Raw genomic sequence first — 17,520 nt, 5'->3', positions numbered from 1 at the left:
ATTTTACAATGAGCATGTGAAACTCTGGTGATAAGGAAAATTGTTTTTCTTTAAACACACATATATGTTTCCCAAAGAGACTAAATTTGAGCTTCTGTAGTTCTAATTTTACAGAATAAAGGTGAACAAATGGAACTGCTTGAGTACTTTAGGTAACAGTAAAAATGATAGACTGAGGCCAGTGCTTTGGCATAGCAGGTTGAGTCTCTGCCTGCAGAGCCAGCATCCCATATGGGTTGCTCCACTTCCAATCCAGCTCTCTGATGAAGGCCTGGGAAAGCAGTGGAAGATGGACCAAGTGCTTGGGCCCTTGCACAGACACGGGAGACCTGGAAGAAGCTTCTGGCTCCTGGCTCCTGGCTTTGGATCAGCCCATCTCCAGCGTTGCAGCCATTTGGGGAGTAAACCTGCAGATGGAAGACCTCTCTGTCTCTCCCTCACTCTATAACTCTGCCTCTCAAATAAATAAATAAATCTTTAAAAAAAAAAAATGTAGGCTCCACTTCTGAGCTAGTCTTGGCTAATGTGCACCTTGGGAGGCAGCAAGTGATGGCTGAAGTACTTGACTCCCTGATACCCAAATGGGGCACACTGAGTGAATTCTGGGCACCTATCTTCAGCATGACCCAGCCCCAACCATTTCAAGCATTCAGAGAGCAGACCAGGAAATGAAAGATTAGTACCTCCCTTCCTCCCTCCCTCCCTCCCTCTCTCTCTCTCTCTCCACACACACACACACACACACACACATCTGCCTTTTAAATAAACAAATAAATAATTCTTTGAATGACAGGGCTCCAATTTCTGTTCATGGATTTTACCAAACTCCATAATCTAAAAAAGGAAATATACACATAACCTCATTATAAGCAACAACTGGACCACGGCTTGCACTGTAAGAGGATTTTACAGGATCAAAAGGAAAGAGCAATCACTTCTGATTAGGAGACAGAGGAAGAGCTTGCAGACAAGGTGACATTTGAACTGGGCCACAGGGTTGATCTCTCTTCGCTAGGTACAACTGATGACATTCAGGGCACAGGTTGCATCGTCCCAAAATATTTTATAGATAAAAAATTAGCTCAAGTAGAGAACAGATAAGTGTATCCAGTCTAACCCCAAAAATATTTTACAAAAAAAATTTCTACTAAAACATATAATATCTGCTAAAACCATGAAAACTTTCTCATCTCCCTTGGGCTGCTTCTATCACTCCAATGGTCCTTTACCATTTTGGCATGAGTCCTGTGCCACTGTCATTTTGAACTTGTTACTGCACTGAGATACACCCACTGTCTTTTTCCTAAGGATGGTCATTTGAATTCTTCCCATTAAGCTGTACAACATATGAGAGCAAATCCCATCCATTTTTCCTTATCTTCCCAACAAACTCCTTAAACAAATGGGTACTCAACAGATGCTGGGACAAATTAAACCTAGTCCTAGCACTTGTAACAAGAAGTAATCACTACCACAAAAAACATGTTTGTGAAACAAATATAAATTAAACCACAATTCTGAACAAAGAGATCTAGATTATGCCATCCTTCAACCATTATCCAACTGCTATTCTTTGATGTAATTTGTTCAGAAGGGTGTTCATTTAAAAAAAAATTAAGTACTCAAGTACTTTTTAGAGATGACTATCTTTTCCTATCACAAGGGCCTAAGGTAATATATTTACTGGGTACTAGAATGGTACCAGGTGACACAGTGATTCTGCATAGAAATGGGGACCACTCCTAGCTCAAGTATCTCAAGGGAGGGTTCCCAACTCAAGAAACATCTTGGCGATGTGCAAATCCAAAACAATGTGTTCAACACAATGTGGAAAGCACACAGGAGAAAAATGTGTTTTCCAGGAAATACAGCCTTGAGATTTCAAAGATAATTCTTTCTGAATGTTTTCTTTATATGGGCTCCTTTACAAGTTCAGGAATTTGCTTTTCTATTGTTTAAGTAAGCTGCTAAGTAAACAACACAGAAACCTGGAGACTTGTTTTAACTTTCCATTTTTCTATATTGAGAGGGAAAGGAAGATTATGCCTAGATGTTTCCCTGACATCCTTATCTCAAAAGAGGATTTTTTAAAAAAAGGAACGTATGGTGTTACAATGCCAGACACCATCAAGCCTACTATGGTGGGGAGGGGTGAAGGAGCGAAGCCATGGCTCGCAGTGCTGGCATCCCATATGGGAGTCCCAATTCATGTCTTGGCTTCTCTGTTTCCAATACAGCTTCCTGCTAATGCACCTAGGAAGGCAGTGGAAGATGGCCCAAGTGCTTAGGTTCTTGTCATCTACAAGGGAGACCTGGATGGAATTCCTGGCTCCTGGCTTGGGTCTGTCCAGCCCCAGCTATTGTGGGCACTTGGGGAGTCAACCTTGGATGAAAGAGAGATCTATCTCTCTTGCTCTCTACTATTCTGCCTCCATCCTGCCTTCCAAATTAAAAACAAAAAACCGTTCTTAAAAGATTACTACACACCACCATGTTTTTGTGATGTCTTCATTTCCTACATTCTGTGGGCAGAATTATCTTTCACACATTCTCTCTGAAATTGGCTTTCAGTTTCCCAAGTATAGTTTCTGTGTTGTTAACTGCTGAGCCTGTGAACAAAGCTCCATGCCACTCAGTTACTACACAGTGAGCAAATCAATGAACATTTTACAAAGTTGTTAGTATTGCTTTAAAAAAGAAAAACTCGGCCAGGTGTTTCAACATAAATCTCTCTTCTAGAGAAGTAATTTTACAAAATAACTTAAGAGTGGAAGAGAAGACAAGATGGAATGTTAATTTTGATAATGAGTAGCAGGGGAAAAAAGACTACAGAATAACACACCCACTGCTACTTTGTTTATACGGTTGTAACTTGCACATGCAAGTACTCTACAAAGTATTGCACAAGAAGAAACTGTCAAAAATGACGGCTTATGAAAACATCCTTTTCTATATAAGGCCTCAAACAAGGGACGTGTTGTTTCAATGGTTTCTTTAGCAAGTATTGACAGGTACAGCACAGTGATAATGCTCAAAATTAAAAGACCTCTTATGCTTGCTTTATCAACAGTAAAAGTTGCTGTTACTAATTATAATGCATGTAAGTGTAGTAGCAGAAACCGACTTTACCGAAGATACCTGCCAGGCAGAACAGCATTTCAACACAAACTTTATGTCCATAAAAAGTCTATGTTTTCCGGGTCCTATAGACAGACCCTGACAACCCATTTTGTTCCGCGGTTTTTTGTTTTTGTCTTTTTCCTTTCCACCTGTCCAGAAGTGCCAAAGCGCAGGGGGTCGGGACAGCAGTTCAAAGAATAAGGCAAATGCAGCTCTACCTCGAGCTCTATCTTGCCCCTCACCAACTCACACCCCAACCCATTTTCCTTTCTCGTTTCAAATCTTAGTCTGCGAGAAGGCAATGCTCCCATATTATTGCAAATTCACAAGAAAGGAGATTTTAGGGGGCCAGCAACGAAAACTGGGATGGTAGGGAAAACCGACAGCGATCAAGACCCATTCCGCCCTAAAACCAGCCGCTCCGGAATGGAGGAAACGAGCCTATGCCCAATGAACCTGCCGCCCTGCACGCCACAACTTCCATCAAACGGCAGAGAAAAGTTGCAAGGAAGAGCTCGGCGCCCGTGCTAAGCCGAGACCGAGAGCGGCAGAGACCCGCGGCAGGCCTGGCCGGGGGCGGTGGCGGGGCCCACCCCGGCTCCGGAAGGCTCCAGGTCCGGGGTGCGCGGCCGGCCCCGGGCTGCGCGGGCACAGCGCCCGCGTCCGCACCCCTCCCCGCCGCCGCGAGCAGTGGGCGGAGAGACCAGCGCGAAGGGAGAGGCGGACAATGCCGGGCTGGGCTGGCGCCCTCCGCGGGTACCCGCTGCCCCTGGCCGCCCGCGGCCGCGCCAAGTTTGCTTCTCAGTCCGTCCTGCACTGCCCGGGCGGCGATGCGCAGGCCGGCGACCTCCCTGCACCCCGCGGCCGCCGCCGCCGCCGCCCGCCGGGGCGGCTCCCGCGAGTCCGCGAGCAGAAGGCGGCGCGCGAGCGGAGCGGGGCGCGCAGAGGCAGGCGGCGCGTGAAGGGGCGCCGGGCGCGCGAGGGGCAGCGGGGCGCGCAGGCAGGCGGCGCGCGGAGGGGCGCCGGGCGCGCGCCAGTGGAGCCGGCCGCGCGGGCAGCGCCGGGCGCCCGAGGAGCAGGGGGCGCGCGGCGCTCCCCGAGGACCCGCCGTCGCTCGGCCGGCTCTTCGGGTGACCCCGGCGCTGCCCGCGGCTGGGTGTCCGTTAGGAGTCCCCGCCCGGGCGGCGCAGCTTGCCAGCCATCCCGGCCCGCCTCCCCTCTCGGCTCCCTCCAGGAAGGGCAGCCGGGCGAGGGCCAGCGACCTCGGCGCCCGCCCGGGGGCTGTGGCATCCCGGCGCCCGCCGCAGGCTGGAAGAGAAAGTGAAATGAAGCGCCGGACCCGGGCAACACCTACCCGTCCCCAGTTCGAGTGCAGCTGCCTCGCTCCTCAGGCGCTGCCGGTCCCCGCCCTCGGGCGCCAGGCTCCGTTCTCTTGACAATGGCGCGTCCCCTTTAAGGAATAATCCGATCGGAACGGATCCGTGGTTAAACCTCCCTCCGACTCTGATTTTAACCGGATTTCTCTCTCGCTCGCTCGTTCGCTCGCTCGCTCGCTCTCCCAGAGCCCGACGGGCGCCCGGCGGTGCTGTGAGCTTTTCCCACCCTCTCCCTGCCCCGCCCACCTCCTCGCCTTCCTGATTGGCGAGCGACCTACAACAGGAACAGCAGTCCTCGGGCCCCACTGGTCAGCCTAGCCGCCGCTCAGGGTTACGCCCGCCCCCAGCCCGCCCCCTGTCTCGGGTTGGCTCTGCTTCTAATCACTCTCTGTCCTCTCCCCTAACGTTGCTCTGGAGAACTGGCAGTCAAGGCTCATCCTCCCGCCTCCGGAAAGCGAACTTTATTTTTATTGGTGAAGGGACATCTTCCTGTGCACCTGATTGGGCAAGGACAGAGGTGGTCCGCACGCCCCTTACCCATTATCGCTCTCCCTTTATGGGTTTGAGAAATACAGCCGCTAAGTCTTCCCTACTTTGCCGTCTTGTAAGCGCCTTTCCCTTTAAATGTTGGTAGGGGTCAAGAAAAAACTCCCAGGCCTGTGTTGAAGGAAGCGGGAAAGGGAGAAGAGAGCGATTCAAAACCCTCTCGAGGCTGAGCGTGGCGTCCGGAGCTCGGCCTGGGGTCCGGCGGTCCGCGGAATGGAGCGCCGAGCCGGAGCGAGAACACCTGAAATCCCAGCGCAGACTGCCGGGAGCTGCTCAACAAGTCTTCGCCCGGTGCGCTCTGCTCCCGCCGCCGGCTCCCGTGGCGTCTGCCACCCGGAAGAGCTTGAACAAAGGCGTGTGCACAGCTCGAGTCTCCTTGTTTTGCCTCCATCCTTTTCACCACAAGTTGCGGTCCCGTCCCGTCCTTGGCGTCGTTGTGGCGTTTGCACGAGAGCGAAGTGACTTTTCTGGAAGATGCAACCGCGGGTGCCCCTGGCGTCCACCTCCAAGTGTGTGGGACTTGGGCCCCTCTGGCTGGGACTGTGGGAAGGACACGCAGCGGGTCCCCAGGTGGGCACCCGACGGCTGCGCTGAGCGCCTCTAGGGAGCCTTAGGGGGTTCTGCTGTGAGGATTTCCTCAGGGCCCACCGGGCTGTGAATGAGAACCAAGGGTTATTTCCACCGAAACTAAATGCACTTGCTTTTCTGGTGCCCATCTTGAAACGTTAGGAGGAAACGATTACATGTTCTCTGCCTCTTTGCAAAGGAACTTTGAGAGGCTTTGGACCTCAGGGGCTTCGGTCCGTTTGCACGGAGATCCCAGCTGTAGCCAGAAAGTGGCAGCGCCGGCCAGTACCCTAGCAGCAAGTCCACTGCCAGGAGAGAGAAACACCAAGTGGTCGATAGGTTTTTGTTTGTTTGTTTTTTCCCTGAAAATCTTTGTGGGGATACCAAAGATTGTTGAAGAGAATGTCACAGTATCTCTAGTGAGGGCAAGAGAAAAGAAACTGGCTGTATTTACATCTATATGGCTGTCCCAGATAGATAAAAGCCCTATTGAGCAGCTATAACTAAAACCCTATTTTCAGCAGCGTTGGCTTAGGTACGCAGCCATTCCTTGGTATCTCTGGGGGACTCAGTGGTTAAAGGACAAGTCCAAGGATGCTCAAGACCCTAAAATCAAATGGCCTAGTAATTGCTTGTAACCTACAAACATCCTTCCTTAGGCTTGAAATCAGTTACTTTGTTACACTGTATTGTTTAGGGAATAATGAGAAGGAAAGTACAGATACTTCCGTCCTGGGGTACCCATCAGCAACAATGTAACTAATCCCCTGAATCTGCACATATGGAACCTTCCAATATATGGGCAGACTGTAACACCTGTGTACTTAAAACTGCAGCAAAGCTAGTTTTAGGGTTTTTCTCCTCTCCATCTTTGAAGACTGCTTCTGGAATCTAGTACTCTACTTTAAAATGCAGTAAACATAAGAATATCATCTATATGACCTTCTGGAGATGAATTCACCCAGAATTTCAGGTGTGTACACACCTGCAGCTTTGGTTTAAGGTATAGGTGATATTTTCAAATTCTTACTAAAACACCTGCTTTATGACAGCCAGCTTCTCGTTGCCCTGTTTTGTTATGCTAGCATGCTGGGCTCCTAACTCCAGAAGGCATTCAGATTCTTTCCCTTACACCTAACCAGTCATGCTGAGATCATCACCTTTCAAATATAAGTTTGTTATTTTCTCTCTAAATATTTCAAACTTACCAACAACAGGATCAGTTACCACTTTTCAGCCCACACCCAGCAGCCTGGTCCTAATACTTTAGGTGTTTCATGGGAAGAATTCAGAAAATTTGTAAACCTGGAGTTTATGCAATGCAGGTTATTCTTAAGATTGATCCGTTGGGCCAGCTCTGTGGCACAGTGGGTTAACATCCTGGCCTGAAGCACCAGCATCCCATATGGGCGCCGGTTCTAGTCTTGTCTGCTCCTCTTCCAATCCAGCTCTCTGCTGTAGCCTGGGAAAGCAGTAGAGGAGGGCCCAAGTCCTTTGTCCTCTGCACCCATGTGAGAGACCCGGAAGAAGCTCCTGACTCCTGGCATCTGATCGGCCATTACAGCCATTTGAGGAGTGAGCCATCGGATGGAAGACCTCTCTGTCTCTGCCTCTCTTCTCTCTCTGTAACTCTGACTTTCAAATAAATAAATAAATCTTAAAAAAAAAAAAAAAAGTGATCCGTGTCCAACCTGGAGAAATGTACAATCTACAATTTTACCACACAAAGGGACTTTATCTGCCTGCCCTAGTTTTTCATCTCTAAGCCAAATCCCCTTTCCTTAAAAGAAATATTCCCCTCAATGTGCCAAGGTGACTACAGCTTTTTTTAAAATATTTTATTATTTGAAAGGCAGAGTTCTAGAGAGGCACAGGCAGAGAGAGAAAGAGGTTTTCCATCTATTAGTTTACTCCTCTAATGGCCGCAATGGATGGAGCTGTGCTGATCCAAAGGCAGGCGCTTTTCCTGGGTCTCCCAGTGTATGCAGGGGTCCAAGCACTTGGGCCATCCTCTACTGCTTTCCCAGGCCATAGCAGAGAGCTGGATTGGAAGTGGAGCAGCCTGGACTTGAACCGGCATTCATATGGGATGCCGGCACTGCAGGCAGTGGCTTTACCCACAACGCCACAGCACCAGCCCTGACTACAGCTTTTTAAATCTTTATGGATCTTTGTTAAAGTCTTTTAAAGGGTGAAATACATTATGATCACTATTTTCCCTGTCTATATACAAATCTTACCCCTTCAAAGAACTACTATTGTTTAACTGGTAATTATGCTTTCTCAGAAGAATTATGTTAACATTTCTAGTGCAAATTCTTTTCAGTTCATACATTTATACGTTAACTATTATGCGCTAAGAACGGTAGGAAAATGATGACTGTATCTCCATTCTCCAGAGAACAGGATGAATCTCCACCCAGAAGCAGTTTTATCCTTTGTTTCCTTCAAAGCTCCTGAGTGGATACCATCTACTAACCAGCAATTTTCTACAGTGGAATGAAGAGAAATCAAATTTCTAGAAGCTGTCAAACAAAATCTCTTCCCGCAGTCCCCTATGAATGTTAACACGTCAAAATCAGTGAAAATAAGTTCATAGTAATTTGATTTTGTAAAGAAACTTCAAGAAAGTTTCCTGGGTGTTATGGAGGAGTCCCACGTCCTCCACCTTCGATATTTAAAGATGTTCCTTCGTAAGGTGAGAACCGGTATTCCTGGAGCACATCCCTGAAAGATCTATCATCAGCCAAAAAATTCAGTTATGCTCAGAATACTGCATTACTGAGGCAGAAGGGAGGTAGGAATATGTTTTAAGAAAGATTGCCAGTTTGGTCCTGCTTAAAATGCCTGAGGGGTTTCTCTAGGCATGTACTCAATATAGTCCAGGTATTTCAGCAAAACATGCAAGTCCCTTTGCAATCTGATACCAGGCCACCTCTCAAATTTCTTCTCTGACCACTCCCTCATTTGTCACTTGAAATACTGCTTCTAGCAATATCAACTCAATGCCTTTGTGCAGGCGGTTCCCTCTGTGTAGGCGAGGCTTCCCCACTGCCCACCTGAAGGGCTCTCCTGGCCATCAATTAATGGATGGACCAAAACAAGTATTACCTTCTTTGTGGAGTCTTCTCTGATTGTGTTCTCTTCCTTGACTGGATTATTTCTTTGTGCCTCACTACTGAGTACTATCAGTACTAATAGTACTACTGAGTACTATTCTGATTCCATTTAATCAATCGTGTTGAAAGCAGAAATGTTGGGTTAAGCCACTTCTCCCTACACCAGTCCCTGGGGTTTGAGTCCCAGCTGCTCTACCTCCAAAAAGCTCTCTGCTAATGCACCTGGGAAACCAGCAGAAGATGGCCCAAGGGCTTGGGTCCCTGCCACCCATGTGAGAGGCCTTGCTGGAGTTCCAGGCTCCTGGCTTCTGCCTGGCCCAGCCCTGCCGTCACAGCCATTGGGGAATGAACCAGCAGATGACCATCTCTTTCTGCACCTCCTTTTCTCTCTATAACTCTGCCTTTCAAATCAATCAATCTTATGGGACTGGTGAAATAGCAGAGCAGGTAAAGCTGCCACCTGCAATGCAGCATCCCATGTGGGTGCTGTTCAAGTCCCGGGTGCTCCACTTCTGATCCAGATCTCTGATAACACACCTAGGAAAAGCAGCAAAGAAGATGGCCCAAGTGTTCAGACCCCTGCCTTCCATGTGGGAACCCGGATGAAGCGAATGGCTCCTGGCTTTGGCCTGGTCCAGCCCTGGCCATTGCAACCATCTGGGAGTGAACCAGCAGATGGAAAATCTCTCTCTCTTTCTCTCTTTCTCTCCTCTCCCTCTCTCTGTAACTTTGACTTTCAAATAAATAAATAAATCTTTAAAAAAATCTTCAAAAAAGGAAAATGGAAATATTTCTTTTTCTGCCTCTTTCATCTTTTTTTTTTTTAAAGATTTATTTTTTGAAAAAGCAGAGTTACAGAGAAAGAGAGAGAGAGAGAGAGAGAGAGAGAGAGAGAGCTTCCACCTACTAGTTCACTCCCCAAATGGCCTGCTAGAGCTGCGCTGGTCCAAAGGTCAGGAGCCAGGAGCTTCTGCCGGGTCTCCCACATGGATGAAGGGGCCCAAGCACTTCAGTCACCTTTTGGTGCATTCCCAGGCCATAGTCTAGAGCTGGATCAAAAGAGCAGCATCCAGGACGTGAACCAGCACACACAGGGGATATCGACACCTCAGGCAGCATCGGCCCCAGGATTCCTTTATATAGGTAGGATGCTTAGCCATTCTGTACTATCCCATTATAAAGAATTTCTATCTGATCGGTTGGTTCTATTATAAAAACACTTTCCATTTATGTAATACATTTCTCTCATATGCTTAATATTGTTCACATTATCATGGTGATAACTCTGTGATGTAGGATAAACATTGTGGCAACTATTGATAGGCACTTAAGTTATTGGAAGCTCAGAAAATATATCTGCTATATGCAAACATTTTTTTGAATGGAGCTTAAAATTTTGTGATTTGCCTCACTGACACCAATGGGGGAAGTTATTAAGGACTGAACGATAGTTTCTAAGGAGCACCAAGCTTCCCAAAAGAAAAGAAGGGAATTTTATAATGCATCATAGACTCAGAGAAGAACTCCAGAGGCAATTTTCAAGGGCCTCCAGAAACATCTGAGTCTCTACAGACATGAGGCTACTTCAAAAAGTTTATGGAAAAATGGAGTTAAAATTATGAATCGATTTTGGTGCGTTTTTTCCCACAATTCATGGAAACTGTATTTTGAAAGAAAAAAAAAAAACTCTGCATGGATTTCAAATACTTTTTGCAGGAGAATAAATACATACTTTTAATTCCAGTTTCTGATGAGTTTTTTTGAAGTACCCTTGTATTCTGGCAGGAAACTAGCAAGGAAACCAGTGTTAACTCTTTCCCCTTTGTTTACTCATGGCTAGAGTGAAAATTAACAATCCAATCACTTTTTTCTTTTCATGGACATGTTGGAGGAAGAAATGTTACAAATATTCCAATTTCTAAAGCAAATATTAAAGTAGATGAAAAGAAACATCAGGCCAAATAATATGAAGTGCAAAGATTATTCTAGATCTAAAGACTGGGAACCAGTGAGCTATAAGATAGAGTCACAATATAATATTAAGTAATTAGAATGCTCCTAGAATGGTATTCTGGCTAGGTTAGATTTGCACATTATAGGTTAATGTTTTTGTCTTAAAAAAAAAAAAAGATTTATTTATTTGAGAGGCACAGAGAGAGAGGTCTTCCATCCACTGGTTCACTCCCCAAATGGCCACAATGGCCAGAGCTGGGCAGATGCGAAGCCAGGAGCTTCTTCCGGGTCTCTCACGCAGGTGCAGGGGCCCAAGGACTTGGGCCATCTTCTGCTTTCTCAGGCCATAATAGAGAGCTGGATCGGAAGTAGAGTAGCTGGGACTCTAACTGGTGCTCAGAGGGATGCCTGCACTGCAGGCGGTGGCTTTACTGGCTATGCCACAGCTCCAGCACCATTAAATAAATCTTAAAAAAAAAAAAAAAAAAAAAAAGAATCCTCTGACACCATAAAAAAAAACCTAGAAAATCTGTACCACCTTCTAAAATGAGCTAAGTTATTGATTTCTTATTCTGCAGAATACACAATGTATATGAGATCATTATCCACTAATAAGATATCACATTTATTTTGTATTCAATTTCTTTACCTATTTTAGATTATTTAGGAACTAAATATTTTAATACTATTTCTCTTCATTAGAATACTATTATCAGTAAGATCTTTTATCCAAAGTATTTTATTGTTGGTATGTTAGTATTCTTCCATTTTTCTTTTCTATTTTATGATCACAAGGGGGTTTCCCTTCTACACAGATCCATTGTGTGAAAATATTAATTTTAAGAAGAAAAAAAACATCAAGGGTTGAATGTTGACTTGTGAGTGAATTGCCCTGAGGGAATTTTTAGAATATTACTCAGCTTAGATATTTCTTCTCACAAGCAACTTTTCAGAAGTAAAAGGTATTTTATTTAAAAAGACAACTGTATTCAGTTTAATCCCCTTTGTCTACCTTCTTATTAAAAATATCTTTGAACTCAGCACCCAAGAACACGTATAGTGATTATTTTTCAGGTTAGATTTTTAAATTGAATTCTGTAAAGGAATGAATAGTTTGTCACTGCTTTAGTGGTTATCTCATATTTTGGTGAAATCACTTTGACAATATCTTCAGATCTTGCTAGATTTAAATGTGTGTTTTAAAGTATTACTCTGGTAAATATGAATTTGCAAATGGAAAGGAATTTAGTCCCTTTAAAAGAAGACAGAAAGCAGTTTTAAATCTATTCCAAATTTATGAGTTGAAGGAAAATAGGTGGGAAAATGTAGGCACTCTATTTCGATTTATTGCTACCACCTAACAAGTTATTATCTCATTCTGGAGAGGAATTCATGAATTATCCGAAGAACTGGGAAATCTTCTGACTGGGGATAAAAGCAGTTACAGGATCGTACCACCGGGAAAGGAGTTTAGCCTATGACTGGCCTCCTTGGGAGGTTGGGGGGAAGGCTTCTGTCTCCAGAGAAGCAGAAAAACAAAAGACAAAGGAAAGGCTCTTTAATTAATCCTCCCAACTAAGCAAAATAAAGAGATCGCTTGTTTCAGCAACAGAAGCAAACTGTTGACAACTGAGAAAAGCCACCTGCAGGTGCTTGTGAACACCAGCTTCCCCACAGCCCAGAAATACTATTGTCTACCACAGGAGTTCTGCAAACTTCTTCTGAATAGGGCCAGCCAGATAGTAAATATTTTTGGCTTTGCAGTCCATATGGTCTCTGTTGCAACTACTCAACTCTGCAGCTCTAGCACAAAAGTGGCCAAAGGCAATACACAAATGAATATGTAGGATTACATTCCAATAAAACTTTATTTATGGGCACTGAAATTAAATTTCATTTCATCTTCACATGTCAAGAAATATTATTATTCTGATTTCTTTTCAGCCATTAAAAAAATGTAAAAGCCGTTCTTAGCTTGCCAGCCATGCTGAAAGAGAAGGTAGGCTGGACTTGGTCCAGGAACTGTAGTGTGCCACTCCCATTCCAACATAAATTCATTTATTGATCATTTATTAGATAAATATTTATTATTTATACATAATCTATTGATAAATATTTTTCTGATTGAGTACCTGGAATGTGTCAGGCACTATGCTAGTACTGGGACTATCGTGGCTAATAAGATATAGATATGGTCCCTGCTTTTATGGAGCTTACGGTCTAAGGATCACAATACTATCTCATTAGAAACTATAATGAGTGGCTAGGAAGAAAAAGTACAGGATGTGTAAACTGAATAGTCCAGACCAGGAGATCAGGGAAGGCTTTGCTGAGGAAGGGTTCTTTGGCAAAGCTGGAAAAATGAGTGGGGGTTGTGAAGTGAGGAACAGGAAGAGGGAAGATAGTTCATGCAGAAGGTACAGTGCATGTGGCACCTTGATGACACGAAAGGAAGTCCTGTGTGCCTGGAAGATACACAGTGAAGGGAAAGAGTAGAGAAATTGGTAAAAGCCAAAACATCCAGGGCCTAACAGACTTTCTACAGAGTTGCTGAAAGCCACTGAAGGCTTCCAATAAAGGCCATAACACGGTCAGGTTTCCATACAAGATCACTAGCTGCAGTGTGCAGAACACATTAGCGAGGGGCCAGAACAGTGACTGCAGCAGTCAAAGGTTTCTGGTGCCTGGACCTGAGACCTCTACCCTGTACGGCCTGGAACTAAATGCCATGATTCTACCCATGCCTGACACTGTTCTTAATGCTTTCTATGTACCGACTCACTGAACTTTCCTAACAACCCCATGGGCAGGCATCATTAGCTCCCCTGAACACAGGAGGAAATTAAACCATGTGCAGCCTCTCCACGTCTTCCCAGTTGTCTCCAGTTTACAGAATCAGGGCAAGTAATTGCCACAAAAAGAGAAGAGTGAAGTGAAAAGGGAAGCAGAAAGGAATGAAGAAGGTGTATTCAATGAAACCAGAGTCTTGGCTCATACCTGGGTTTCTTTTCCAAGATACGATATCATTTACTGGGAACGAGCCCCTCCCTAATTCAAAGAAGTAGCAGCACATGGGTGTCTGCAGAAGTCCTGTACAATACTCATTTCTACACCAATGTACTCAGTGCAATACTTACTGCACTCTTGCCCTAACAAAGTACCCACTGTTTATCTCAAATTCAGGCTTCACTGGGTTGACTCTATTTTATCTGACAACAGTTAGGAAACAAATACATTCCCTCCCATAAATCTTACGTGCCAGCTGAACACACCTGGCCCCTTCAGCTTTGGAAAACTGGCTCCAAATACCTTCTGCAAGTCCAAAGGCACCCTGAAAGACCTTTGTGAAAGACCAGGGCAGCAGAGGGAAATGGATGATTCCCTGTCTTCTCCTTTGCCTCCTTTGACTCCAGGCTCATTCTTTCTCTTTTGAGACTTCTGAGACTCGTCCATAATGGCAGAAATCAACAAACTCACAGAAGTTTGTGAGTGTGGCAGATTTCCGGGGAGAGCAAGGAGACAAAGGCAACCATCCCACTCCACACAGCCTTACAAAGAGCTCAAAGTACTGTTTTTATATACTGTGGGTCCTCCATATCCAGGGAAGAAAATATTTGAAAAACGTTGTGTCTGTACTTAATGCTTACAGACTTTTTCGTGTCATTATTCCCTAAAGAATACAATATAGCAATGATTTATGTAGCATCTACATTGTATTAGGCATTATAAGTATTCTAGAAATGATATAAAGTACAGGGGAGAGGGTGGTGACGCAGGCATTGTGGTGCAGCGAGTTAAGCCATGACTTTGAACCCCTGCATCCCATATCGGAATGATGGTTCCAGTCTGTCTACTCTCCTTATGATGGAGCTTCCTGCTAAGTGTATTCTTGGAGACAACATATGATGGCCCAAGTGCTTGGGTTCCTGCCACCCACAGGGGAAACCTGGATAGAGCGTTTGGCTCGTGGCTTTAGTCTGGCCCAGCACGAGGTGTTGAACACATTTGGGGAATGGATCAGTGAAGGCAAGATCTCTCTCTCTCTCTCTCTCTCTCTCTCTCTCTTTGCCTCTCTTTATCTCTTTCAAATAAATAAAATAAATATTTTTAAAAAAAGAATTCTGATGTCAGCAGTTAAGACAATATTTTTATTAGATTAGTGCAATGACTTCATTTTGGCAGCATATGGAAAAAGCATATCTCTTTGGGTTGTATCCAGTGGGGCCCTTTTTTATCACTTACATGGTTTTTCTCTTGGGAGAAGTACACTTGATTTTTGTCCTGTGGATAGGTACATTAGAAGTTCAGGAAAAGCTCTTCTGGGCAGCATTTTGGATTTCAGTATAAATACAAGTTAATCCTGTTTGTGAGTCTGTTTTGGTTTTTTTTTTTTTTCCCTTTTAACCTAAATCAAAGCTGATTTTTTTTTCTAGGTAAATAAAAAGGTTTTGGTAAACATTGCTAGACTTCATTTTAGCTGCAAACATTACCTGGTCTTTTCAGAAAGAAAGAGAGGAAGAAAGAAAGAAAAAAAAATAATGAAGGCACTATCAAGCAAACTTGAGTTAAGAATAAGAAGGGAAAAATATGAAAAAAGTGGTCTCTAATAAGAGCTTTGGCTCAATTCTAGTCCATTATCTTTTCCAAGTTTATCTTTTTATTAAAAAATTATTTATTTATTTGAGTTGCAGAGTTACAGAGAGGGGGAGAGAGAGAGAGAGAGATCTTCTATCCATTGGTTCACTCCCCAAATGACTGCAATGGCCAGAGCTGGGCAGATCTGAAGCCAGGAGCTAAGAGCTTCTTCTGGGTCTCCCATGTGGGTGCAGCACTTAGACCATCTTCCACTGCTTTCTCAGGCCATTAGGAAGGAGCTGGATTGGATGTGGAGCAGCCAGGACTCAAACTATTGCCCATGTGGGATGCCAGCGCCACAGGTGGAGTCCTATGCCACAGCGCTAGCCCCCAAGTTTATCTTCTAAATTTAGCTTTCCTAACCTGACATTTTCCAGGTAGCTCCCAGATACAAAAGCTGCATAAAGTAATCCTGTTAGCCATAACACTGATAATCATATAACACAGATTTCTGAACAAATATTCCCATAAGGGTTCATCTACAGTGAATTGCAAAAGACTGTTTGGTCAATCACTCAGATACTCTTAACTGCCTTGCCATGATTATCTCAGAATTAGTAGTAGTAAATTTATCTGCTGACTGATCTTGGTTTTGTTTGTACTAGCTGAATAAAAACCTTAGGGTTTGTCTGCCTTTCAGCAATTGTAGATCTGGCCTGAATTTAAATGTGTTGATAACTGATATCAGAATATCACAGATAGACAACATCCATATGCTAATTATCTAAGTAGTAAGCAGATTAGTAATTTAGTAGCCACACTGGCAATATAATAGTAGAGAAGCAGAGGCTCAAGTGCAAGTAGCAAAACAACATGAAATTAATTTGTTATGTAAAAATGTATTTGAAAGAACAGAGAGATTTCTCATCTACTGATTTACTCTTCAAAATCCTGTAACAGCCAGGGTTGGGCCAGCCCAAAATTGGGAGCCTAGAATTCCATCTGGGTCTTTCACATAGGTGGCAGGGACCCAAGTACTGGAGCCATCATCTTCCATCTTCCAGGGCGCACATTAGCAGGAAGCTAGAACCAGAAGCAGAGCCAGGACTCAAACCCAGGCATTCTGACATGGGGTGCAGGTGTCCCAAGTGGCATCTTAACCATTCTGCCAAACGCCTGCCCCAAATGTGTCGTTTTTCCAGATCTTTATCAAACCAGAAATTGTCTATCTGCTACATATACTGAAGGCTCAACCTTGTAAATATTTCTACAAACCATCTGAAAGAATAAAATCTTCTCTCAGTAAACTATTGCTTTAACATAGAGAATGAAATTCACAATAACTGAACAGTGTTCTGAATTGGCTTTCAAAGCAGCACCTTGCCTTTACAGGATTATGCTCTTTCACTCAGTGAAACAATGTAAATCTTTTTCCGTGAAGCTCCCCACCCCCAGGAAAATCCTCAGCTTTGCACGCCCAGCACTCAGCAGGCCACATTTTCCATAGACAAGTCTTACAAACCATATGCAGATATCTGATGGCTGTTGTGAAATCCCACTCAACACCATTTAGTATTTTGGATCTATTTATAGAAGTCCTGTTATGTGAACATTTTTAGCTTGGACGATGGCAGCCTGGTAATTTTCACGAAAGTAAGAAAACAATTTGTTCTAGCTTCCAAAATGGTGCTGACATCAAAAGTGTCCTTCATGCTGGAGAACTTTCAGGAAAAGCAGTAAAATGGTGGCAATAGCAAGCAAATGCCACTTAAGCAACTGTGGTAGTGGAAGAGTGGTGACTTTTCTCGGCCAGCATAAAGGAGACGGAAAGCACCATTGAGGGATTGCAAGGATCTGAGTAAGTGAAGCATCTTTGTGTATCATGAAGATTCTGCCAACCTCACAAAGTCTGAATTGTTGTGGGGGCTTTTTTTTTTTTTAAGATTTATTTTAGATTTTTTTTTTTTTTTTTTATTTTTTTTTTTTAATTTTTGACAGGCAGAGTGGACAGTGAGAGAGAGACAGAGAGAAAGGTCTTCCTTTTGCCGTTGGTTCACCCTCCAATGGCCGCCGCGGTAGCGCGCTGCGGCCGGCGCACCACGCTGATCCGATGGCAGGATCCAGGTGCATCTCCTGGTCTCCCATGGGGTGCAGGGCCCAAGGACTTGGGCCATCCTCCACTGCACTCCCTGGCCACAGCAGAGAGCTGGCCTGGAAGAGGGGCAACCGGGACAGGATCGGTGCCCCGACCGGGACTAGAACCC

The 17,520-nt window shown here is 44.6% G+C and overlaps 1 protein-coding gene across 5 annotated transcripts in view; it reads right to left on the bottom strand.

Annotated features, from left to right (window-relative positions):
- FRYL (FRY like transcription coactivator) overlaps positions 1–4,685 on the bottom strand; it is a 302,188-nt gene extending 297,503 nt beyond the window's left edge. For all 5 annotated transcript variants that reach the window (XM_062213674.1, XM_062213678.1, XM_062213676.1 and 2 more), the window contains exon 1: positions 4,475–4,685. The gene's annotated coding sequence lies outside the window, so the exon portion shown is untranslated. The remainder of the gene's footprint in view (positions 1–4,474) is intronic.
- Between the last annotated feature and the right edge of the window lie 12,835 nt (positions 4,686–17,520).

This window comes from Lepus europaeus, chromosome 16 (assembly GCF_033115175.1).
Source record: "Lepus europaeus isolate LE1 chromosome 16, mLepTim1.pri, whole genome shotgun sequence".
NCBI classification, from domain to species: domain Eukaryota; kingdom Metazoa; phylum Chordata; class Mammalia; order Lagomorpha; family Leporidae; genus Lepus; species Lepus europaeus.
This window is presented reverse-complemented; position numbering and strand designations above follow the sequence as displayed.